Genomic DNA, 26,042 nt, shown 5'->3' with positions numbered 1-26,042 from the left:
AGCGCTGTGGCAATACCTCCTTGTAACGGCAGATGGAAAAATTGCTTTCACAAGGAGTTAATGTGAAACAGTGGCACAGCTAACATATCCCACTTAGAGAAGAACCATCATCATTAGAGAAGGTGGATGGGGGTCAGGACAGTCTCTCCGAGGTGAATTCGTGTGCAGTGTTTTGCTGCTGCAGAAGCGGCAGAGCTCTGTAATAAGCAGAGCTCTGTAATAAGCAGAGCTCCAGTGATTTGGAACCTCCCACTTTACCTAAGCCCTCATATCTTGTTTTCCTTAGCATTTTCTTAACCTTCAAAGAGGAATGGATTAACTTTTTAAGTAGGCATGGTGCTGGCAACTATAAGAACTTGCATTTACCATCCAGAAGAAACTTGTCAGTAGAATAAGTTTAGAAGAGTAGGGAATGATTCCTTGCTTAATTATACATTAAAAAATGGTAAATTTATTCCTGAAGATTATTCAAGACACATTATTCAGTCACCCTTAGGGAACACTATGCAGCCTGTAAAATGGGTAATGCTTGGGCACTTCTGCTGGAACAGAGCCCTCCTTGCAGTTATGGGTGAGAGAGTTTGAACCGATGATTAGCCCATGATGACTGGAAATGGGCGAGGAGCAGAGGGATCACACCAGCTCTTAATCATCACCATCCTATTAAGAGATATCTGTTATAACTGCAGCAAGATTCCTGCTCCTGTACTTATCTCACACTGGTTAACGCTGCCTTTCTCTTGACTTGAGAGATGTGTGATAGAAGCCCCAAACCTGACAACGTAGGTTATGGGGGAAGGAAGAGTGGGAGTAAAACACTTTCTGGGCAAAGCCCAGAAACTATCACAACGTTATTTGTGACCTAATAGTAAATCGGTTATGCTGTGTCCCTTGAGATCTACTTACTGCACCGGCATATTCTCTGCTTTGAAATGTGAAAACTGGTGATACGATGTAGGTGCTTGTGAGCCGAGACCAGCTTGGGAATCCTTGTGGATGCTTCCACCAGCTTCAGGGCCAACCTGGGGCATCCCACTGAAGAACCGTGCTCAGCTCTGCCAGCTGTGCTCCTGATACCCTTTTTTTAGGGGAAAATACAGACCTCCATGTTCTGGAATGAGCTTCTCTTTGGCTTCAATGTGTTGTGTCCAATAACTCAATTTGTGTCACTAAATTCCTGAAATAAGAACTGGGATTATCAACCTTTGTTTTGCTGAGAAAGTGAAGATAAACCATCAGTGGCCTTCTGTCAACAGCCTTGAAACCTAATGCTCCTTCTGGAGGAAAACACTTTGATTAAATTTCCAGGGGGGGAAAAATGGTCTGGACCTGGATGGTGAGTAGGGATCGCCAGACCTTGTGGGTTGGTGGCAGAGGAGCTGAAGGGCTGGCTGATGATGGGGCTGAAGGCAGTGTGAAGAGGGACCCTCTTCTTCCTCCCTGCCTGTTAGCCAGTGAGCTTTTTTTAATGCCAGTTGAGAAACCTCTTCAGAATTTGCTGCTTTGTTAATCATTACGGACAGATGCCTTGCTGGTGTTTTTTCATGCAGCACTGATCTAGATGCTCTTCTTGTCCCCGGCTGAACATTCTCATAGTACGTAGCAGAGATTGCAGTCAAGGTGCGGGAAGACAAAACAGCCAAATTTTATGTACTAAGCATTCATCCAGAAGGCAAACTTTACAGGATAATTGGAAAAAGAAGCATCTGTTACTTGATATTGTTCCTACCTGAGCCTTATGAAGCCAGGCTGAATCTGGGTTGTACTACTTTGTGCAGGACATGTCATACATCATCCCATGTTTTACAAAAAGCATGGTATACGTGAAAGTAATAAAGAACTTTCGCTCCTGTAATAAAATATTTCTGCCATCTTTTAAGTCCAGCTCCCACGAGTGAAAGTATGTAAATTGTACTCCAATAATAAGTTTGCCATTTAGTTTTATTTGTGAGATGACAACACTGGGTAATCACAGAACATTATTTACAAAATTAAACAAACAACAGTGCCTGCAATTCAAAGAATTAATATATCCACACACTCAAAAAAACAAACAAATCAAAGAGAATTCATTTGTTTGACAGCCATACAAACTGAATAATAAAACGGAAAAAAACATGAAGCTGTTTAGCTTGGAATAATTTCAGATAGGAAGAAAGGGAAGATGAGGGGGAGGAATAGGAAGGGAGACAGACAGTATTTTAAATTAAATGACAGCTTTAATCGCTATATTCTCTACAGGACAAACTGCATGAGGTTACAGGTATACGCGTGTCAGTGAAGCCAATGTATAACAGTAAAGAATTGGGCAAAAAACCCCAAAGTTTTACAAGACAGTTCTTTGAGCTTTAGAAAAGATGCCGTTTGTGACAACTCTAGTAACAAAAACTTAAATCCTGCAAATTTGCTGGTTTACCTGCTTTTGTTCAGCCTACTGACAGGACTCTGGTTTCCCTTCTTACTCTATCCTAGCAATTCTGAATATCTAAAGACATGACTTCACGCGGATCCAACAGGCTTAACAGGGTGTAATTTGCTCTTCAAACAGTCCAGCTCTGAGTTTGCTCCAGTAGCATGTGTTTTGGCAGGCTGTAAACACGATACTCACCCTGATCTTTTCTTATTTGTCTACAACCAAGGGTAGCCAAATGAGGAAGAGGGTAGATGATCTTCACTTAGCTTTCCATGAGGGATCATGTCAAGGTACAAATCCCACAGCACTTGTAACTGCAAAATCAACCCTTTTCATCATCTTTTAGCCTGTGCAGCTGGCAGAAGAGCTGTTGATGAAAGTTTTTTGTTTTTTTTTTCTGTGTGAGGTCTGAGCTTTGTTTTTTATGTTTTTGATCTTCCTTGGAAGAAGGCAAGAGAGATGGCAATAAGGTATGAGTTGCACGCCTGTAGCTCTGGTAAGGCTTTTGGTTCCTCTCCACTTCAAGATGAATGAGTGGAGGTTGGGCGAGTTGGTAAAGCTTTATGTTATAAAGTATGTTGTGTTTACTTCTTGCCTATCTTGATGAGGCCACATGAACTGGTCTCCAGTCTTAAAAGCTGGGGTACTGCAGCAGACTGACGTTTTAGTAGAGAATGGTCTGTGTGTCTGACTTCTTATCAATCTTGTCTTCATCAATATATTAGCTCTCTCTGAGATCTGATCTGGGATTTCTTTCTTGTTCAGACTTAGGTATTATCACTTTTCTGGATGACTGAAACTACACCTATCACTAATCCCTACATGTATTATTACCTCCAGTTTTCCAGTAGTGTTTTTATCTGTTTACATTTAATTAAATAAAAATCCACTACAGACTCCCTTGGGTGGGCCAACATCAGTCATATCTGCCAGGGGTTATTTGATGAGGAATTGTTTTAAAACCTTTTTGTTTGAAAAGTTGATAATTTCTTAACATTTTTCAGATGTTTTGGTATTTCTCTTTCTTTATTATATATATGTATTTATTTTTTTTGTGTGCTGTACTTAAAATTTCTGGCATAACTCAACATTTTTCTCAATCTGTTTTTACTGACTGTAGACACATGAGGGTTTAAAATGTCACTAGGTCTAGAGCTGTCAGTATGGAAGTTCTGCATAAAACTAACATAAAGGTAGAGTTATTTCACTCATAACTACTTTGGTATTAGTATCAAAACGATTCAGTAGGGCCCGATAAGTAGGACTGAAACGCATGAGAGCTGCTCTTTAGGAAAGACCGTATGTGTTACAATCTGAGGTTAACAGCAATAGAATTTTTCTCTTTTCTGATTTTAATAAATGCCTCAGGGCATTGCATTTGGTTAAATCAAGCAGCAGACAAAATGTAATGCACTGCTAACCTCTAAAGTATGTGCAAAAAGTTTCTTCATAAAATATGTATGCAGAACACAGTGCTGTAATGATAATGATTCTCTCTAGGTTATTCTATAAAAGATTTAGTGTTTTAGGGTCTGTAGTCTTTGATTATTATTTTTTTTTTTAGAGGAGTTCCAAGCATTTCACTTCTGTATTTGTTTATTTTTAATGAACTTTCCATTAGCATATGAAAGTCATATTAACATATACTAACTACGCTGAGTACTCACGCTGTATTTGTTTCTGCTCCTGGTACATATTTAGCTGAGAAGAATTGTGATGGAGGCCTGCAGATGGCATTCTTGCTCAGCAGTTTGAAAGTCTAGCAGTTAGAGAGCAAGTCTCCCTCTTTGTGCTGACATGGAAGATATATTTTAATTTATGATGCTCCCTTCCCCCATGTATATGTTGCATATGCTGTGTATAATCCATTTGGGGTGGCTGGCATTTCTGCAGAGTATAAGAATGATAAAAAGTGCATTGAGCTCTCCTGATAACCATTTAAGTGATTTCTTCTACTGCCTGTGTTTGACACCGACATAATCTGTAGCTAAATACGCTTTCCCTGTTAAAGCATGCAGGCAGAGGTGTGCTCGGGGCCTGCGCCAATTCCCTTTTTTTGTGGAGGAACAGTGTCTTTTCAGGTAGCAGAAATGGTTATTTGTAGGAATATACTGCTGTTTGCTTTTTGTCCTGCCTGCGTCGGGTGCCATACTGCCCAGGGAAGCTGTTGCCCAGCACAGCTCCTAGGCAGCCTGCAGGTGGGGACAACCCTTTCTGAATTCAGGTGGGGGCTTGGCGCTGGTGCTGGGCATGCGGCCAACGTGGGCACAAGGCCACTTTACGTGTGATTTTTCACAACGTGCTTACTCCATGGGCAGTGCTCTTTGGGACTGCTGGTTAGGGAGGGATGGAGGAAGCAAATCTGTGATGGAATGATTTTGCCAAACTTTTGAAAGTTCTTTCTGGGTCGTCAGAAGGCAGACCATAATGTCAAAGCCTGATACCTGCCACAAGGCAACACTTCCAGGGGTCATCCTGGTTACTTTTATTTTGCAGTGATGATGATATGTTGCCAGTTTCCCTCCCAAAACTCCCAGATGAATGGATTCAGCTTTATGGCTAAAATCAAGGTCCCAATGGGCCATATATTACTCTCTATATAGTAGGAAGTATTTATTTGTGTGTGTGTTTTGGGGAATGCATCCTAATTGCTTATAATAGCCTTTATCTGTGTTGCTCTGTCCTGCTGTTTAATCTGGTCTTCCTGGGCCATGGCTGCTGCTGCAGTTTATCTTGTTTCTCAGAACTAAGCAAACTTTTTATACTGTGCCACGGCCTTTTCTACTTCTCACCTGCAAGACCTCTCAGGTGATTGCCAGCCAGCATTTTGTCTGTGGGGAAGCCACCCCTCCCAGCAAAGTCAAAGCCAACCATCCCACCCTTTCCCTGGAAAAGGCGAAGGTCTGTTGGGCCGGTTGATCTGCTGCTGCCACAACAGGAGGTGCGGTGGGGAGGGTCTTCCCCCCACGTCCTGGGCTTGTGTTGTCTTAGGATTGGCTTTGCAGGAAGTCTTTTTTGAAAGCAGAATTATCATATAAAAAAATCCCAGGAATCTGGCTGGGTCAACTTGTGTTAAGTAAACAGTAAACCCCGTGTGTGCAAATACTGCAGCACTACTCCTTAGTAAGAAAAAGTTGGTAAAAATGTTCCTTTGTTAACTGAAGTTGTAGGCAGAGTGTAAATGGATAGACACATCAGGATAATATTGGGTTAGAATAAGCTACAGTTTTAGTAGTTCTACTGGATATGATAGACTTTCTTCTAGTATTTCCACCACGGCATCTCTTCTGGAGACCTTGTTTTAATTGTCAGATAAACTGAAAAGCAGTGGCTAGGTGATTATGCAAGGTCACTGTTGTCTCTGCTGAAAGACAAGGGAAGAAAAGCAATAAAAGCAGGAGCAGTTTTACTGCGTGTGCCATATCTGTTATTGAGCTATGTGAACAAAACATTCATAAAGAGGAGAAACGGTGAGAGCCTGTAACGTCGCTTTGTGGAGGCTGACACACTTTGGGTTGCTGTGTTCTTGATGATAGGGGATGTTTAAAATTCCAGACTCACATCACTTTCCATTTGTTTATAAAAGCAAGAGACTCATAATCATCCTCATTCCTGCTGCCAGCCTTAAACAGCTTCTGTGCAGTGCACTGCACACCAGAGCTAATGCTTTTTATGTCATATAGAGCATCTTCAGGAAAAGTGAATGAGGGGTTCGCTTGTTTTGACCTGTAAAGCATGAAGCAGGCATTTCTCTCTTCTGGTATTCTTAGACTTTTTACCTCTTTCAAAGCGCAAGCAATATTGTTTTAAAACAGTGTAACGGTGATGTCTGATGGCTCCAGCAGCCATCGCTTGTTGCACTTGAGTTAGGTAGCATACGAAGAACAGTGAGGGTTTCTCTCACAAGATGCTGTTAACGTAGACTACGCTGTTAATCAGGTTATTCTTATGCCTTGGAGCCCTAGTCATGGACTACATGGCCTGCTGGCTTGCTTATACTCAAAAGAGGACAAAGAAGGTGGGTTTTGCCCGCAAAGAAGCTCGCAACGTGGGTGTAAGACAGCAGGAAGGTGATAAAGGAGGAGGAAAGGGTGTTAATCAGCTTAATAGGCAATAGTCTCAATACCTCTGTGGCCTAACTGCTGCCTGGTTTGCACAGGTGAGGAGTAAGAGGAGAGATGTGTTCTTAGAGTATGGGGAGATGTTCAGGTGCTCTGATTCAGTATCCACAGCCCTATTCATGGCTCAAAATGTGAATATAGGGACACTGAGTTCTTTAGTATTAGGGGGTTCTGTGGCTGTTTTCACTGCTTTTTTCACTGCAGCAGGTTTGCAGAACAATGGCTCCTGTGCTCTTGTGGTTGGATCTCTTGGGAAAATGATGAAGCTGGGATGGAGGTGGAGTTTTTGCTCTCCTATTCAAACATGTGGATTAATGGAGCCCAAGGGAGAGAATGGGACTGTACCTTTTCTCTGGGCAACTTGCATCCTTCCCTCCCGTGGACTGGAAGGGCGGGCGTCACGGGTGGCCGAGTGACACTGCTTGGTACTGCTCCATCCTCACGGCTGAGCAGGGAACTTGCTTGGGTCATAAGAGGTAAGGAAGAGGTTATGAAAGAAAGAAAAAAAAAAAATCTATTCCCCATTTTATCTAAAACAGGTCCATCTTTCTAAAGGAACATACATTTTAACCAGCCCTGGAAGACTAAGCCGATATTTTTTTCCTACATTTTTTCAGCCTTTTCTATTTTGTGATCTAGGCTGTATTCTGAAATGCAAAAGAGACAGTAAGAGGGAATGTTTGACTGGGATACCAGGAAAGGAATGATAATGTAATGCCTTTTTACTTTTTATTTTCGTCTTGGATCCAAGTATGTGTCACATTAAAGAGGGCCTCTGTTGATAACTGTGATTGTGCTGGGACGCTTGTGTCCTTCTCAAGGTTGCAGACATGCTTTAACATCTATCTCTGTTTGAAGACAAAGGAAAGGAAAATTGTTTAACTAAAGGAAAGAAGTTTCAGTTTCTTTGCACTTGTTATCCACGTAGTCCTGTCACTGGTTTATCGGGAGCAAAATATATTCCAAATGCGTGCTGGAATAAACAGCACACGCGTTTCCTCTGATGAATACTCAATACAGAGCTGTCTGCTGTCTGAGCCAGATGAGTTTACACATATTTTTTTATTTTTTTTAGCTATTCAAATGCAAAGACCAGAACTCAGGGATGTCATGTGGATTCGTGACATTCAGTGGCCAGACAACAAATTAAAAAACCAAAGATTATTGAAAGAATATGCTTTCATTCATACAGTGACTTCTGCAGCCATTCTTTATCTCTGGCACATATAATATGCTGATAGCTAATAATCATTTAGGGACAAAAGCCACATTCAGTGCATATTGAATCTCATAAAATGATTCCTGTTGACTTAGTGGCAGCACTGAGACCTCGGTAACTACTCTTGAACTAATCCAATCGTATTGTTAATGTTTTTGAGAATGACAACTTGATTTTTTTTCGGCCATGATTGAGTAAAAACTCCTTATGCAGAGAGAAGAAAGGAGCTGAGTCTCTGGAAAATTCTGTTATATTTTTGAGGCGATTAAATTTTTGGTATGGAAAAATGTTATATTTTTGAGACATACCTTTCCTGTAATGGGGAGGTAATAAAGTAATAGAGAGTTACTTTTTTAATGAATATTCTTATGAAAGTAGGGGCCTCATTACAACTATTACAACAAAAACATATAGCTGGTAAGCGTTGGATGCAGTTACATGGCTAAACTTCCAGAAACGTCTCTATAGCCAACTACAGTTGATAGTGGGGTGAACGCTGCTCCCATGCTACAGCAAGTAAATGAATTGGTACCTTGAGTGAAAGCTGCTTTTCTGAATCTGCATGGGAAGGTGCACACCTCAGCAAGTCAGGTGTATTTGGCTTGTGCCGTGGGGAGCGGGCTGTGGGTGTTTGCGTGGCGTGGTGCTGGGGTGGTGGAGGCAGCCGTGCTGTGGGGAGCCAGGAGAGCACTCACGCCCCGCGGAGGGGCCGTTTGTAAGGTGCCTCTGCTCTGAAGAGTTCAGAGTTGTCATTTTGATGAGAAAAAGCTCTGGTAACCTGCTGCTGTTGTGGTTGAGTTATCTGGGGAGAAAGACGGTTTTTTGGGTAGCGTGTTGCAGTCCTGCGGGATTTATAGGCTCCCCGTACAGAAGTGAGGGAGGCTGTGGGATGCTGCTGTCGGGGCACATGGTCAAGAAATCTCTTAAGGAGGTAACTCTGCTGTGTGAAAAAAATGACACGTGTGTGAAACGCTGTCTCTACAGATCTGAATTCTGTACAGCTAAAGAGAATCCCTCTGGAGCCAGTGCTGTGTTTCAGAAAGGTGTGACCTACTGAAATCCACTTTTCCTAGTACTGTTAATATGGGTGTAGTAACTTGTGGGAGTACTTAATAATCTGGTGTTTATGCTGTGTAAGCTGCATATATACAGAAGAGCATTCCTCATTACATTTGAGACATTTTATGAAGCTCAGCTTATGTAACTACTCCGAGCTATATGGTAGCTTTTATGATTGACACTAAGAAATAGAAGACAGTTTACTAACCTAGCGTGGCATTTTAGATACTAATGGAACATTTTAATGGAAGCCCTTGGTAAACAATGAGGGCTTTTATTAAATGAAGTTAAAATAAAAAGTGAGTTAGAAACAGTGTGTGAGACTTCTGGAAAAATACCTGCAAGCTGCTGAGCAGCCAACACGTTTCAGAGTACCTGTACCAGTGCCAAATTCTAGTCGTGTGCCCCTGGCACAGGAGAGGGCCTGTAGATATGAAACACTAACAAGGAAGGAAAAAAGATTCTGAATTTAGGAAAGTCTGGGTACCAAACCTCATATTATCATCTTCATTGTATCTGAAAAGGGAAGGAGGAAATTTTGGTCAAGACTTAAAATGATTGTTTAAGATGGTTGGTGTATAAAGACAGTAAAGAGCACCAGGGTCAGAAGAATAAAGCTGGTGAAAGAAATTGCATGATGCTCTCTGGGTTACTGCGTGGCTTTGAGGCATTACTGAGGTCAGCAAGGATTCTGTCAAACCCTTCAGCTGAAAAGGATGGGGCTGTCGAACTGTGAGAGAGCAACTCATGATGTTTAAAGGCGTAATTCTGATTAACGATCAGTTTTGGCATGCTGGTTTCACCTAGTCGTTTGGATAGCATTAGGCACAGACAACAGCTGGCACAAAGCATGTGTGCCAGATAGCAAAATAAAACCTGTACGGCTCCAGTGTGCTGGAGCTGTCTTTCTCCCTGAAGGACTAAGTCACCAGTCAGCAACGAGCAAGAGCAGCTCATCGTTATGTAAAGACTGCCCACATAATCTTGTCAAGGTCAGTGTCAGTGTGGCTTATTGGCGGTATAAGTACTGGTCATGGAAGTTAAAGACGCCTGAAGGCAGCCTTAGCCCTCGAGCACAGCTCGCTCTAATTCAAGTGTCGTATTCTTACTTGCTAGAACAGAAGCTGATGGACTGTAATGCTGACTGGGATACTTGCTGTTACTAAGAGCTTAGAAAGTATTTCCACCTGTAAGTATGTCAGATTATGTTAAATAAGCCTCTAAAGATGCTTCCAAGGTTAAGCAGTTGTTTCTTTTGATTTATTTATTTTTTTAAAATGTGCTCAGGTAACAAACTTTTTCCCGCTGTATGTATTTGAAGGGAACCTTGCCTTCATGGATGCGAGGGGCTGTGGCTTATTGCAGTCTGGTTTTACATGTAGAACGATATGACTAAAATTCTCATAAACAGGATTTCAAATAATGACAACTTATTTTCTAAAATGCCAACGAGCCTCTTTCTGTGGAGGGAGGTGTTAGCCACTGGGAACGAACATGGTGTGTGAAGCAAGCTCAAGAGCCCCCCCGGAGGATACAGGTCTGCAAGGGTGTTCACTGGTGGTTCTGACCTCAGCAGGCTGAAGCACTGGGTTGTTTCGGCAGAGGCAGCTCGGGTGGTTTTTAGCTGGTGGAGAACCCAAGAGAAACTTTTATAGTAGACTGCAGTTTAAGATTTTACTAAAAAGTTTACATAAATACACCCCCCCACCTCACTCTCACCCCCTTTTATAAGCTGTTAAATGTTGGCATGTCAATATAAAGACAATGCAACAACAACAAAAAAAAGTCAAGGTTTATAAAGGTCTGGTGAGGATGGACCTCACTCTCCTGAGGCAAGCGGTGCTCAGTGCTGCTGGGTACATGAAGATGGACCTTGTGGATTCACGACACTGTGCTCAGAAGACACTTGGTACCAGAGGGGCAGGATGCAGGACCCGCGGGCTCCTTGGAGAAGGCTGAAATGTTAGTGACTTGCCAATGTGTCTGTCTTCTCTCTGCTCTGTTGTTGAAGATTTAAAGGAAACTTCTAGTAGCAAACATGATTTGGGACTACCTTAAGTGTACTTAAGATTCTTCTTTTGGCAAAGGGGAGTTGAGTGGTGCAGTCCCTTCTGTCCCTTCTTACTAGCATGGTTTTGGAACCAAGATGCATGTGCTTGCACAGGCGAGTTCTGTCTCTTCTGCTGTGGAACAAGTGCATGTCCATCTGTGTAACGGTACAGAGCCATGCGGGCAGCTTAAATGTAGATTGTGTGTTTGCTAAAAGTAGGACTGTTCTTGTTACAGAGAACAGAAGAAATTTGTGGTATTTGCTTCCCCCTTGCAAAAGTGTAAGGAGTATGTTGCAAACAAGACCTTTCTGCATGATAGTACGGTTATTCCAAAGGGCATTTAAACAGTTATTCCAAAGGTGCATTTGGCTGGCAGGTTAGTATTTTAGTACTGGTCTTAGAACTAATTAAGTAAACACACTTCTATCACATAAATATTACTAAAGATAAAGCAGAAGCCAAAAAGCCCCCCTGAAAGGGGAACCCTTTTGGGAGTTATCTGTTATTCTGGACATGGTGAAGGATTGCTCGATGCAGAATCTGCTGGGCAAGAAGTCATCATTGACGACTTTGGATTTTTCTCGATAACAGCCTGACATGTTTGAAATTTGTGGGTTCCATACTGGGTAATCTGTCTCAGAAGACAGTTTCTGGCCTCTTCTTCCTTTTCACTTCAAGTTGGCACACTTCATTAGTAATTAGTGGTATTAGATACTACAGGAAATCATTTTGTAGTATGTAATCCCACACTGTTCCAGAATATATATGAAGTCTGAATGCTCTTCCCACACAACAGTGGGATTAATTTACAGTTCTTGACAGAGCTAGCAAGAAGAAATGTACCTCTGCACCTGTGTTGTACTTGTGTGCCGGCACTGTCTGTTCGCTGTATCTGTTCTCTATCGGTTTTCTGTGACCTCACATCCTCTCTCCGTAACGTTTCACACATCCTTGGGCCTGGTTCTGCCTTAAGAATTTTGATTTTCTGGTTGTGCAACAGCTCCTCTTTATGTCACTGTGCAGCCCCAAATGAATGTGCAGGGAACTCTCAGCTGCCCCTGTAATGCTGCTGGCCCCTGCGTGGTCTATGGCCAGGAGTAACATCTTGCAGCTGGAGGGTACCTGAGCCTGCGTGGCCAGTTGCAGAGCATTGCTATGAGCAGAATAATAGTGTGGCCTTTTTGTTACGGGGTGAGTCAAGACAAGGGGTGATTAAACCTGCTCCAGCACAGTCTGCGCTGGCAGCACCAAGGCAGAGACGGGGCATCCTGGCTTTCCGTTCTGGCGGCTGACTGCTGCATCACTCCGACTCATGCTCTGTCATTGAGGGAGGTCTGCTGCTGGGTTTTTTTTTCCCTAAAAGAAAATTACATTTTTATAAATGCAGATAAATACAAATAAATTATGCATTAAAAAACCTGATGTGTAAAACAAGCTGCAAAGATTTATCATTCGGGCGGTGCATGTTCAACTTAGTTCGGTTTTTCTTATCTCTAATAGAAGAACCATTTTGTATTCTCTGAGTTGTTTCGGTGACTGTTGACTTCTGGCAATTATGAGGCTGCAGCAAACAAAACAAGCCAGTGTGCATGGGAGTACTTTAAATATATTATTCTCTTTCAGATGGCATTGATGGCTGCACGTTGCCACGGTGTATAATGGCATCCTGTGACATATGTCAACCCTACGTGACAAGCAGCATGAGGAATAGATTTCAAATATAGAGGAAATAAATGCGAGAATCAATGGCTTCTGCTGGCTGCGATGAACTGTGCAGGCCTCTGCTTGACAATTTCATGTTTTATGCAAAAGAAGAAACTCTTCTGGAATGTGTTAAGGAGCCTGTGCTCAAAACCATTTACAGTGAGAGAGTCAAAGAAAACACGGTCATGTAAAAAGCAGATCAGTGACCAGACCCTGTACACCTGCAGGTATGCTGAGTAGCAGCTCACAACTTTCTTGAGCTGTTTGGATCTTAAAGACTCAAACCCAATAATTTAGGGAAAGAAACGTAGTTTCACAGAGTCATGTAGACATGGCATTATTTCCTCTTTAACAGCTTTTAAAGGTTGGAATGTTGCTGCATTAGCAGTAGGAGAAAGTGAATTTCTTTGAACCTTAAGAAACATGGTGAAACTTGCCTTTAATAGTTAGCTTCGTCCTGCAGCATAACTTACATGACTGCATCTCCTGCAGACCGCTTTACTCCTAACGAGAAGCTTTGACTCTGCTTACCTTTTTTGCTTTAAAAGTGATGTTTTTGTTAGCCTGCATTTCAGTTCTTTATATGAAGCTGTGGAACTGATACTGTTTTCAAGGTGGCTAATTTTGAAAAGCAAGCCCTAATTTTATAGTTGCAAATGACTGATACTGTTACATTTATTGAGCATCAGAGGCCAAATAGAAGGTTGGTTTTTTTTTTCTTTTCTTTATTTCTTTTTAGACACAGTAGGATAGGTTAGCTTGATCGCCTTCTATCATCTGTCTTTGTCTACAAACATAAAACTTTGAATATTGTGGATAATTCCTAAAGTCATAAGCTAGAGTAGTGAGATGGTAAAAGTTTGTGGCTCATCCGCTTTTCTTGCCCTTTAGTTTTTTGACCCTTTGAATCCATCTCTATTACTGTCAAAGGTAAGTGCAAAACATTCTTAAGTTGGAGTTAAATTAATCTTGAAACTTCCACAGAATAAAAACCAGGATAAAATTAAAACCCCGTGAATTTGCAAGAGTTGCTGGAACTATGCAAAAAAAAAAAATCTTGTATGATACCAAGGGTTTGTGGGAACTGTTATTGAATCTTTTGTTAAAAATAGTCTTATTGCTTAAATGTGCAGTATACAGACACACACACACCTTGGTACTTAATGTGAAGATGCCAAAATTCCTGCCTGTTGAAGTCAATTTTTCCCCATTTTTTTAACCAATGCATTTCATGAAATGAAACTGCAATACCAGGTGATTACTGTCCCTTTGTTGCCTATCACATTTTGCCTGTATTGTCTTTTTTATTGAATGTTTTCTAAGTCACTACTGATTTTCTTAACCAGCTGTTTTTCAGTTTTAACCAAAATACTTCGTTCTTGTTTTAAGAAGCTGAACCACTCTGGAAACCAAAGTAATAACTGACTACCATTGTCCTCGGTGCGGTAGTGTCCCTGTGAATGGACTCGTCTCATCCATGGTATATTTTAAATAACTACAGTTTGCCTTGAACTTGAACTTCAAGAGTCACTCTTGAAATTAGAATGTGTTTCCTCAGGGGAAGGAGAGATGTAGCCCCCCCGAAGAACTCCGAGCCCTGCTGTTACAGCACTCAGCTGATGTGTGGGACACCCTTGCTCAAATTCCTGCTCCAATTCCAAAGGGCTTCACTGCTCTAAAGTGTTGGTATTTCTGGTCAGCTGGGCACCCAACACATCATAACAAGTGGTATCACCCCAACAGAACTGACTGTCCAATATTTAGAGCTTGATATTGCCTACTGAGTTAATTAGGGAAGGAAGAGGGATTTATTTTCCCATTGGAAAAGGAGTGAATGTACTTTGATTCTGCCCATTACCCACCCGCATCTGCTCTCCATGCCAGCCTACTGCGCTGGCAAGCATCAGATGATGCCACGGGGTGATGGACCTTCCCACCTCCTGGCAGGTGGTGATGCTCAGAGATCGCTGTACTTACCACCGTCTCATAAAACCATGATGGAAACCGCTCACGTGGCTCTAACGCTGCCGTGACAACGTGATTTAAAACCTCTCCCATCCGCGTGGCTGCTGAGCGGGGTTGCAAATGACATGATTATTCCAAATGCCATGAATCCAAGAGGACGGGAATCCCTCTGGAATGCAATTGTTTAAAATCAGATGGGACACAGCTGACCCCATTCCTTTACTTCCTAACTTTAAGTACCACAGATTTGGCTCTTCTGCCAGAGTGGAAGCCTGCAGTGGCATTGAACATGTAGCACCGTGCTGAGTAAGGGTCCCTGATCCGCTCTGTTAATGTCACACAGGTCTTGCTGTTAAAGAAATGACATTTGGAAGACGGAACACAAATTATGGCCATCTCTGCCCAACTGCTTAAGCATGCTTTTCTTCAAAGCAAACTGCACATCTTGTTCAAAAAATATAAGGTGGTTCCAAATGTGGGTTCACGGCTGCTGTTAGCAAATGACTGGTCTGTGCTGAAGGCACAGCGTTCAGCCAGAGAACGTGGGCAGCACCGGTTTCCTTCTGGACTGTTGTAAGCACTGCTAATTTTATTTTCTTCAGGTACCTTCAATGCTTGTCAAATGTGCTGGATGGCTGGCTGGAGAGGAATTATACCTCTGTGCACCTGCAGAGCAGGTAGTGAGCAGATGACAGTAGGATGGAGCTCCTGTGCTGGGTGACCGCTTGTACCACCAGCAGGATTTGTCCCTGGTCCCTCCACACCGTCTTCTCTGTGCAATACTCTGGCTCTGCGTGACCCTCAAGTTTGTTTTCAGGTGGGGCTGTAGGTACCTGACTGCTAATGAACAGGATAGGTGCCAACAGCTCATGTGAGTTGGCATAATGTCCTAAAATACTGCAAACAGCGTTTTTGGTCTTTTACTTGAGATGTATTCAGGTAACCTGCCATTAATATGGATTTAATTCTAAAAACCAGGGCATGCAAAATATGAGAGCAAAGAATTTGGGTTTTATGCGTGAACATTTTTGCTCAGAAAACTTTTAGTTGTTTGCTCAGGAATTAGCCCTGTCTTGCATGAAAATGAGTCCCATTCTTGCTACAAAAAAAACAACCAAAAAACAACCAACAACCAACAAACAAACAACAACCACCAACCACCAAACAAACCTGTCTTTTGCTTGAAGGCTTTTGTAATGAAAATAGTCTCAGTTTAGCAAAAGGTGAGAGCCTTATGTTAGAGTGGCTTTTTGTTTTGCTAGTAATATTTCATATATTTCTAAATAGTCAAGAGCATTGGTTCCTGATTAATAGCTAACCTATCTAGGTAAATGAGAATTAAGTACTTGAAAGATTTGATTAAAAGACTGCCAGTGGTAGGATTGGGATTTTTTTCTTGTGGAATCATATTTTATTTAGATTTTTTTTTTTTTTTACTTCTAAATGAAGTAATAAAACCTTAAATGTTTCCTTCTGCATCTCAGTTTCTCCTATACCACCGTTCTGACTGATGTTGCCAAGACTGAGCTTCACACTCTGAATAATGCATTAATTTCTCTGCAAGACATGGAAGTCTGGAGACTAATTTTTGTAAGTATTGTACTTCTAGTTACTTTCGACAAAAACATTTTGTTCCCAGCTGAATGTCAGATGGCAGCCTCAGACTTTCATGTGCAATGCACAATTTAGCCAGTGGGAAAGGGTGCATGTACCTAAAAGCAGACGAGAGTGGAGATGTCCTAACTGGAACAAATGGTTTCTGCTTGCTAATGCTCAGATATCTCGCTGCTTCAGTCATTGTACATTGTTCAGACTGGCAAAATGTTGTGTGAGCAGTGAAATGCAGGGAAGTGCTGCACTGATAACAAAATCTGTTCCTGCTCTTCGTTCATTTTAAATGCAATGAAAATGTTACTTAAATGGAGCTAAATGGCACAAGCAAAGGGAGAGCACTTAAAAATATGTTTGCAAAGGATTCCTTCAGCTTGTATGGCGTTTTTCTCCAGTTCTGATAGCTGAAGCGGCACCACCTTCCCAGAATGTGATATTAGCCTTGCTTTGTGGGAAGGTAAATTGAAGTCCCTGAAGGTCTTGGAAGCTGCAAGAGTCCCCTGGAAGGCCTCTCGCGCAGGAGTCCCAGGCTTCTGAGCCAGAATCTGTTTCAGCTTGAGACTTTATTAGAGAAATGTAGGGGTTTGGGCAAGGGTTAAGTATTTTGTCTCTTGGCTGAAATATACATTTGATAAATCCTCAAAAACTGAAAATGAGAGGCACTGGGCAAATTAACAAATGATACTCTTGGCTATAATTTTAACAATGTCACTGTTTTGACAGATTCATTTTCTTTTGCCCACTATGATTGATAAGTGTATCTGTCTGGGATTAGAAAACGTTGCTAGAAGGGGAGTGCTTGAAGGTCAGATTGCTCTAAGGAGAAGTTATATTTTCCTGCCAGTTTTGCTTGGTAGGGTCAAGGCTTTTTTCCTTGCTGCTATAAAATGTAGAAAGCAATTAAGATTGATTCATGTCATGAGCTACTTGACTCTCTTCGTTTTGGTTGCTCGTAACGATTCTAGCAGGAGAAAAAAATCAAGCCAGCATCACACTATCCAACCCCATCACATGGCCTGTATCACTGCAGAAAATCTTCCAACACACTGGGAAACTCCTTACTGATTCAGAACAGTTGAAGTTTTATGTCTCTTAATCCTTAACTTGAAAAATATATTAGCATTGCATATGTCTATCCAAACAAATTATTGAAAACTGTGTCAGCAGAGCGGACATGTGGGAAAGCTACTAAAATGTTGCTTGAAGAGGGCAAAGTGCTTTATGTCACCAGTGTTTGGGTCTGGGGAAACCCGTTCGTTATTTCCCTGACAGCAAGATCCCCAGCAGATGTAGCTATCTCTGTTGTTGGCAGGACAGCTTCTTGTTTGCATGTGTTTGCAAAATAAATGATTACAAGGAAAGGAGCAGGCCCAAACTTGGAAAGAGTCGACTAACGCAGTGCTGCTTCTCCTCTGTCCAGTGTGGGATGTAATATTATGCAGAGGGCAAGTGAAGGCACTTTGGTATTTGGGATGGGTGATTAGAGCCTGTAGTCCTGGCTGGAGCTGGATGACGTGAAATGTTCCATGACCATTGCCATGGAAGCCAAAAGGGAAGATTGCTGAGAAGTGGCCAGTGATTTTCTCATGAGAGATCAGTAAGAAGATCCAAATCTGTTTTCTTATTTCAGACAGAAATAGGCATTTTGTTTTCAGGCATGTCTGACTCAGAGTTGGGGAGAGCTGGGCACATCTGACAATCTGGCTTTTCATTTTTGGGTGATTGCTTTCTTCCTCTTGCTCCTGTTTTGTCTTCACCTTATTTTCCTCACCATTTATTATTGTTCCTTTTTCTCTCGTTAAAAAAAAAAAAAATAAAATCTTTCCATCCAGTCCTTCCTTCTCACTTGCCTAATTACTTCCTACCTTACTTTGGTTTTTGTCTAGAACACCTGTGTGGTAGCAGATGCTTATTTCCACAGCCTGGTATTTGCAGGGCTGTAACCAGCAGTTGCTTTCCCGGGATTAATACTGTCTGAGCCCAGAGCAGCTTTTGGGACAGGCATGACCAGGACACGGTTGATGCCAGCTGGATTGCTAAATCAGCTAGGATTACAGAGCTGCATTTGGTGGAGGTGGTGAGTGAAAAATGGCAAATAGCAAGAAAGTCTTCAATTAAGAAATGTTAAGCAGAACGACCCCTGAACAGCGCAATCTTTGTATTAATGGGGAAGAGAATTTCTGAGTACCTGAGGCCACGCATAAATGGGTATCAAGCCACCCCAGTGTTCATTGTACTACACCTAACGGTATCTGAAAAATTCAGCACAGAGCATCATTTACTTTGTGACATTTACTTTGTGAAGCTATTTTTTTAGCTTAATTCTTCACCAAATGGAATTGCTATCTGCGGTCATTAGTGGCTAAAAACTGTGGTGGACTGATTGAAATGGATTTGAAGATTTTAATTTGATCCGGTTCAGCTGTAGGGACAGTGGAGTCCACAAAGTCCCAAACTGATGAGTGATGACTTTCCACCACCCTGCTAGGAGCCAAGTCAGCTTGGAGGAGAGGGGACCTTTTTTCCTTCTCGCAGGTGACGAGGAAGGCAGCAGCCCTGCCCCAGCAATCTGCCTTATCCCTGGGGTGGGCTGTGTTTGAACAGAGAGGGCTTTGATTCAAGTAGGAAAGGACAAGGAAACTCATGTTTGCTGGAGAGTTATGTTGGCCTTAAGTCTCCTCCAAACCAAGTCAGACTCCTGTGTGGAGTGCTCGTGGGCTCCTAAACCCAAGTCCATGAAATACTCTGAAATAGTCCAGTGGCTTAGCATATATGAAGCAAGAGATCTGGGTTCTGCTCTGTGCTCCAGCATAAGGTTAGGCTGGAGGCTCTTCTGTACAAAGTTTCTACTCTGTTTAAAGGAACAAAAATACTCTTTGCTGAGGTTGAAATTTTAAGACAGACCCTATTGTTGGGTGGCCCTGGGAATGTTTAGAGCCCAGTCCATGATTCACTTGTCTCTCAGTGTAAAACCTTCTTCCCTTAACATAAAGTTTTTGGGAGGGCAGAGATGAAAAGCCTGCCCCAGCTGCTAAGATACAATTCTCATCAAAGGAAGATTTGAGATTAATGAAACCACTTCAGCAAGACGGTTCAAAAGCATCCCTGTGACCCAGGCACGATATTCAGGGTGTTTGGAGTCTGTCCAAGGGTGATAATCAGCAAATTCCCATTAGGCTCGGGAGAAACTTGAACCCAGATCTACCACTGTAACTGCTGGACTAATTCATGACCGTGTTTAAGCCTTTCTCTTTTTAGGAAGAGAGCTGGCATTTCTTTCTTTTTGAAACTTCAGAACAGGGGGCAGGACCGGAGCATCCATGCCAAAATACACCTGCTTGGTCCTAGGCAAGGATAGGATCAGTCTGCAGCGTTTCCCGTGGATGTTTTTCAGAGCCCCCTACTCCATATGCTGGCTTTTAAAAGCACCAAAGTTTGATCATGGAGTACACGGTCTGAGATGGGAACTGTGAAGTCTGTTGGTGTGGTGACACCCATGGGACTACGCACAAAATAAACCTTCCTTTCTTTAAAAAAAAGGATGTTCAAAATCCTTTTGAAAACCTGTCATTAAGATTCACAACAGGAAACAGGGAGTGCTGGGCACTTCTGAAACGAGCCCTAAGTTTCTGACAATTTTTTAATTAAGAGACATGAAAGAGAAAGTACAAACTCCTTGATGGCTGGTCTGTTGTAGATTTAAACACCATAAGTATAGGAGCTCTTTTTTTTTAATTTTATTTTAGCATTCTGCGTGCTGCTGCGCTTTTGGAGGTGCCTGATGCTCTCTTTGGGGGGATGTTAGGACCACACTCTTCCCCCCTCAGGCAGCTTGCAGCCCTTCTCCTGGAAACAGCCATTCCAGCCTAGGTGCCAGCACCAAAAGGGCTTTTTCAATTACCTTACCTTTCAATGTGGGAAGAGCCGGAGGGTGTGGTAAAAGCTTTTGTTTGCATGAATTGAGCAGTATGTGCAGCCACTGCCTTTGCCAGCAGCAAGAGCAAGGAGTCAATCTTGAAAAGTTTTCCTCTCTTTCTTTCTTCAAAACCACTAATATTTTGAAGGTGCAGCTCCGTGCTGGGAACTCACGACTGGAGGCTTTTTGCATGGTACCGTGCGATGCTGCTGAGAGCGATGTAGGATGCTTGCTTGATGTTGGTGCTTGGAGCTAGCCCGTGTTTCCAGTTGGCTCGCTGATCTCCGCTGGTCATGGGCTGACACTATTATAGCTCGGCGAGATACCACGGTGTAATTTGAAAAGGATGAAAAGTGTTAAGAGCACAATGGGATGCACACTCTGAAAAGCTGGATGGGAAAGCTGAGACTTTGAAGTGCAAAGAGGGTGAAATCTTCCCTGTGTAGGAAACTTGAACAAGTGGTGTGTACCATGTAAATTCCTGTTAAACCATCAAAGTAAGGCTTAAGTTGAGCTCAAGTGAATGGGTCTCATGCAAGCGCTTTGCCTGCGGGTAAACTTCACCCTGGCTGCTTATTTCTGGAAAATAAGCTGTTTAGAGGAAACTGGAAAGCACAGTGCTAAGTGTGGCTGTAAACAGGTATCTGTTACCCAGGTGTGCAAACTGGGACCTAAATCCTTCCTTTAGCCCCTCAACAGGGATGGTATCGTTTCAGGCGGGGCTGAGCCTGTGGCTGAGCCGCTCTGCCAACAGTTTTCTCTTCAAATGGTGAAAGATGTGAGGAAATAGTGTGGGAGGATAAAAGGGAGGCAGGAGATGCAGTGGGGGAAGGAGAGGATGTTGAACAGCAAGGCTGGGAGTGGGCAGAAAAGAGCAAGTAGTGGGCTCTGGTGTGGATCCCACCCGAGTGGGCACTGGTTAAACTGGGGAAATCGGGGGTGGGGGGCAGGGGCTGGGGGGGGGGAGCTCAAGCAGCTGGTGAGGGTCTGGGAGGGATGTTTATCTCTGTCAATTCTAGTGTGTTGTATTAGTGAGGTCAGGGCTGCAGCAGGAAAGGGGATATCCTGAAATCAGAGTGTAGCTGCTTCACAGATGCACCACCTGCTTGTCAAAGCAACATCTTGCCTACAGAAGAGAGAGGGGAGGACACCCCCCCCCCCCCCCCAAAAAAAAACCCAAACCACCAACAAACCCAAACCTCAAACACCACAACAACCAAAATATAAAACCAAACAAAAACCAAACCCAAATTCTCCACCAAACCACAAATCAACCAACTGACCTCAAGGAATGAGGCAGACACAAAGCTGCAACAAGCATTACTGTTGGCTAATGTTTCTAAGAAATCAATTTTTGGCTGTAGCATCCAAATAAAGCCTTTGAAAGCGAGGTTCCTCCCCCTTCGAGCTAAAAGTTTTTTGGTTTTTTTTTTTTCTTTCAAACAAGTGCATATTTGTTAAAAGGACTGGAGCCCTTATTTTGACCTCAGAACCATGGAGGAAGGTGCAGTCCCCTCCTGCCCTTGGCAGCATCTCGGGGGGCTGCTGCAAGGCACGAGCCCCCTTGGTGTGGGGCTGCCGGCTCCTGTACCGCGGCAGGGGGGCTGTGCAGTACAGGGCACCGGCGGCTGGTGTCATCCCATTACCACAGCATAGCGGTGATGCACTACGTGTTTCTATTCAAGCATTTAATACATTATTCTGTATTTTTTTTTTCTTGGAAGTAATGAAGCCTGACAGCTTTGGCTTGTGCATGATAACAATCCCACACTGGTATCTTTTGAATCTTTCATTGCCAAATTCATAAAGAAAGAATGACTTCTCCAAAATGACAGTAAACATGCTTCATTTTATAAGACATTGTGGTTAACAGCCTGAAACAGGGAAGTGTTTTTCGAGCTATAGCTAAACTAATTTGAGCTAGCTACATTAAAAGTGCTGATCTGGAAGCTGAGCCACTTTGTAACAGAGCAGGAAAACATATATGGCCTGACTCCCATAGTGTTTATCGGGGGGGTGTGGGGGATGTTTGCAGTGTTTTCTGTGCAGCCGGATCCGGCAAAGCGTGGAAACGAGAGTGCATCAGCCCTGTGCTGTGCTGCCAGTCTTGCGGGCAGTGGATGCAGACTGGCAGTGAGCAGGCGTTCATGCTAATAATGATGTTTGAGCCTCTTAATGCTCTTAATGAAGTGCTTCATCACACAGAAGCCTTTGAAAGACTGTTTAAAAGAAATCTGCACACAGTTAACTGAAGCCTGTGAACATCCACGCACTCTGAAGAGCACCGTTGTGGTGATTTTGGTGCGATGGGCTTGAAACATACTAAGTCATTTGATTTTTTGCTTGCTGTAGGGTAAGTACAACACAATTTGGCTGGAGTTGAATGAGTTACTCTGGGATTACTTTGGTGTAAACGACAGAATGATTTGCCCCGCTGAGATTATTGCTTGTTGCTTTGCATTTATTTTATTTGTGGATATTTTATGTTCACAACTTATAAGTGTAAAGAGGAGAGCAAGGGGCAGAATGGTGGTAGAGCAGACCCCAGTGATGGCCATATCTAGGCTGCAGAACTTAGGTCCTTGTTTTAATTGAAGTGAATTAATTGCTCATTAACCTGAGTTAGCTAATGTGCGTAAGTGCTTGTCTAGCTAACCTACAGACGCTTGTTCCAGGACGTGACCAGAGCTGAACTGGATCACAGGGAGGCTAAACCAGGCGTTAGCGTTCCCTTCATTTCTGCCCACGGGGGGGGGGGGGGGGGGCAAAGCCCTACCCGTGTCAGTGACTTCTGAACTGCTGATGATTTTTAACTGTGCAATACTTACAGTTTTTTTAGGAAGTGAATTCGCTGATAGCAAACAGTAAGTCATCTAAAAACATACTACAAGAAGTCTCTAGTGATTTACTGAAAATATCATAAGCAAACTGGGCTTGATTATGCCTCATAGGCACACAGCTGCTTTGGGGGCTTCCCAGAGAGCTGGGGAAGCATGCATCCAACTGTGCTTCCCGAATCACAGTTTTACTGAAAATGTTGCAAATAAAAAAATAAACAAGCAAGTGGGAGGGGAGAAGCAGGACAGGGTGGGAAAGGAGAAGGTAGAGGCATACTGGGCTTCTGTGCCAAAAGGTGAGCTGTCCTTTGGTTGGGGTAGGGTGAGCTGCTTTGACTGGAAAGCTCTTGAGGTCTTCAGTCCCTTACAGGTCTGAGCATGTCCCCCACAGTCGCCTGCTCAAGGGGCTGAGGAGGGTGGCTGGTCCCTGCCTCTGCTCTGCCTTTCTTCTCTGTGGTCTTTGGGGAGCTGTGGGAGGCTGCGCTGGTGCTCCCACGCGTGCAGTGACTGACCGCAAACCTGCCGAGCTTTGTGTCCACCATGGAGACGGGAAGGGGGAATAAACAGAGAAGCACATGGGTTTATTGTCACTGGGAAAGCTCTGAGTGTGGGTACAGTTGTAGTCTACTGCTTTTAGGGTGAGCTCTTACTATGCAAGCAAGGTTAGATTTACTTCTTTTTTTTCATGGCAGATAAATGCCAGTCCAAACCTAACTGGCCCCACAGCACATCCCGATGAGGGGCAATGTGGTAGGCTGTGGGGCAGAGCGGCCACGCAGCGCTGCGGCCCCTGCACCTGATCTCTATCGCAGCTGGCACAGGCAGGCTCGTACTGGCAAGTCCCCGCCTGACCTCACCTGATGCTTCAGTGTGTTGACCAAATCCTTGGGGGTTGTGTCAGCTGTGGCGATGGTCGGCAGTTAAGGCACCATCCACAGAGAAGTTGGAAAGGCTTGTGCTGCCAGAGCCTCTGCTCTGCAACTTGACAGCATAACTGCTGAAGTTTTCTATCTGGCACTTCTCATGAATTCATTTTGCTTTGAAGGGCATGAGGAAGCAACAAAAGTTCAGGGGAGACAATGACATTTTTAAACTGAAAATGTAATTGCAATCTCCCTCTGAGGCTTGGAAACATGCTCCCAACTATAAATAGGCCATTTCCATCACTTCCTTTTAAAAGAATCTTAATTCATTTATCGGTGATCACAGCAAATACAGCTTCATCACTTTCTGGTATATTCAACACTGTCTCCTTGAGACGTAGTGCATATAACTGGTCAGGAATGCTTCTCACCTGCCAAATGGGAGAGGGTGAAGGGAAAGTATGTTTTCAACCAAAGTTTGCTTTGCCTTGCAATTTACTAACCACTAATAAGCTGTTTTAGAAGCATAGGTAGGTGTTTTCCCATCCCCAGAAAAGATATTCGCTCTGCAAATGTAGCATGCATTTTTTTTGTTGTTGTTTTTGTTTTGTGTCTATTGGCCAAGCAGCTATAAAGGTTGTTGGCATTCAAAGGATGCTTGGGGGGCATCTGAGAAAGGGTGGATACCAGACAGAGCAGTCAGTGCCGGCTATGGAAAAGTAACTTAATGAAGGAGGAAAAGCAGGTGGTGCTTTTAAGAGTATCCTGGGGATTCCATGTGAGCTGAGAACTTCAGGCTGGAGTTCAGAGCAGGCACTGCTTTCTCAGCCCCTTGGTCTTGGCTCCCGGGGACTGTTTTCTCAGGGCTTTGCTGTCACTCCCAGGCTGAATGCAGTGTGGAGAACATGACACGTTGCTGATCCTATTCAGAGGACCACAGAAAGATACTGTACCTTGAAATGGTGAGGTTCATAAGACACCTTTGGCTGTGCTTCATATCTTCCAATGCTGCCATGTTCATGTTGCAATGCCATGCAAGACAAATAGAGAAACCATGGAAACTGCTATCAAGGGGGAAAAACATGCACTGTGTTTTGAATTTCTGCCCTTTTGTTGTTACATCTCTATGTAACACCATTAAGCATCTTTCCCTTTAAAAACCTGTACTTGTATTGAAAAAAATTGCTAATTATTTTGCTTGTGGATCTCTTTCTTTTTATTTTGCATTAAATATAAAAGCAATTGGGAATGTGACAAGCTAGGTGTGAAGTATTGGTAAAAATATAAAATGGTATGTTATAAAGAGCGCAGCAAACCAATATTTGATTAATAACAGCTATAACTATAAAACCATTAATTGGTTAAGAGTCTCAGTCTTATGATTAATAGTTCACTCAAAATCTTAACGGAAAGACTGAGAAATTAATCTTAAGAAAAGATTTAATGCTATAGATGAATTGTTGAAAAACTACTGGTAAAATAGTTTTGAAAATGTTTACGTGTTGGCAGCTGGGGTAGATTGGAAGTCTGGAGCAGAAGTGCACAGGAATTTTGACATTTAGGTGTAGAGCCATAGGACAACTTGTATTCCAAGGTACAAAAAATACAAGGCAGCTCAGTCTGTGAGAAGGCAGATGCTTTATAGTTCCTTAGATGCAAAGTGCTTGAAATCCTATGTAAGCTGCACCCACGAGAGCATGTCACTTGGCTCTTGCACGCTTTTCCATACTCACACAGTGCCTCTTGTCAAGGGTCCAGTTTGACTCCAATTAAAAGCTGGATGAGTTGTAACATCCTTAATTCCTTAATGCAAGCATATTATTCTTGTCCCACATGCTCCCACTCAATCCCAGAATGAGCCCCACTCCCTGTGCATCCCCAAGGAGCTGCAGATGGATGCTCGTTGCATCGGCTGTGCTAACAGCCCAACATTCTGGGTTTTCTGCTTCACGGGTGGGTCTGTAAGGATCTGGGAAGTGGCTCACAAAGCTTCTCTTTGGCTTTATTGCATGGTATCTGCATTTGCTTATGTCACGGTGTCCTCATGGATGCTAAAAGTAACATCCTGAAATTTAATTGCTGCTTGTAAAGGACATGAAGTTCCCCAAGGTGAGATGTGCATTCAAGGTGGGAAGTGTTTCTAGCTGTGCCCATGCCATGCAGGGACTCTGTCGTGAAGCTTGAAACATTTTGTTCTCAAAGCTAGGTATTGGCTTCTTTTTCTTACTGGAAAGGGAGTAGGATTTACAGGTTTTGCCCTTTTTGATGACAGTTCCTTTGATT

The sequence above is a fragment of the Falco peregrinus genome, chromosome 12 (genome assembly GCF_023634155.1).
Source record: "Falco peregrinus isolate bFalPer1 chromosome 12, bFalPer1.pri, whole genome shotgun sequence".
Lineage (NCBI taxonomy): Eukaryota > Metazoa > Chordata > Aves > Falconiformes > Falconidae > Falco > Falco peregrinus.
The sequence above is the reverse complement of the archived record's forward strand: the minus strand, read 5'-3'. Positions refer to the sequence as shown.